Source organism: Ceratina calcarata, unplaced genomic scaffold (genome assembly GCF_001652005.2).
Source record: "Ceratina calcarata isolate Rehan_Ccalc_2016 unplaced genomic scaffold, ASM165200v1 scaffold291.2, whole genome shotgun sequence".
Taxonomy (NCBI): domain Eukaryota; kingdom Metazoa; phylum Arthropoda; class Insecta; order Hymenoptera; family Apidae; genus Ceratina; species Ceratina calcarata.
The window spans coordinates 1,265,186-1,266,133 of record NW_017151492.1 but is presented as its reverse complement, the minus strand read 5'-3'; positions in this window follow the sequence as shown (position 1 = coordinate 1,266,133).

Below are 948 nucleotides of genomic sequence, written 5' to 3'. Positions count from 1 at the left end.
GTATTGTATCTAAGAGTACACAAATCATCCACGTTTGTCGTTCGCTAGCATAGTAACTGACCCGATAACCGATGTTATGTATGTACGTCAAAGACAACGTATACTTATAACATTGTTCTATCGTCTCAATAAGTTTCCTATATAAACAAGTTTCGCTCTCTTCGATTCGGCAATGTTTTAAACCACGTAAATATCTCCATACACCTTTTTATAAAACGTTAATAAAGCACATCACAGCTAGCGGCGATCACATATTGTGTACGCGTACCGGTAGTCGGAATCCTGATCCGGCCACCGTGCAAAACATGGTTACGTTAACAATCATTTATAATTGCCGTTTAATTGCTACGCGCCAATTACATAGCACACTTTTACAAGTTCAAAGTACAAAACGGTATGAAAATTAAATCACAAATCATTAGCAGCGTGAACATTGTACATATAATTACGGATGGCTGCGTCTGCTGCATCGGCTGCATGGCCGCCCGCATGCATATACATATATATTTTATATATATATTGTCTCCTTCTGGAACAGCTATATATTGCATATATGTAAGTAATACATACACTAATTTTTTCACGATTCCATATAGTCAAAGGTATGTGCATGCATATGTTTTATAGTTTATTATATGTGGGAATAAATCACGAGGGTATTCTAAAGAAAATATAATGTTTATTGTGTATAAGGTCATGTACATTATATTTTAATATATACTCTATTGTATATGTATTTTCAATAGATATAATAAAATTGGATAAATTTCAATAATAGACTCTAATAATATATTATTGGCATCGCGCATACATTATCTAATCCTACGTTTAATTATACAATTTATATTCAGATATTTATTAATTTAATTTGGATTTTCATGATGAGCTATGTATATAATTTATATAAGTTCTCAATTTATATAACAATACTTTGATATACGTTATAAT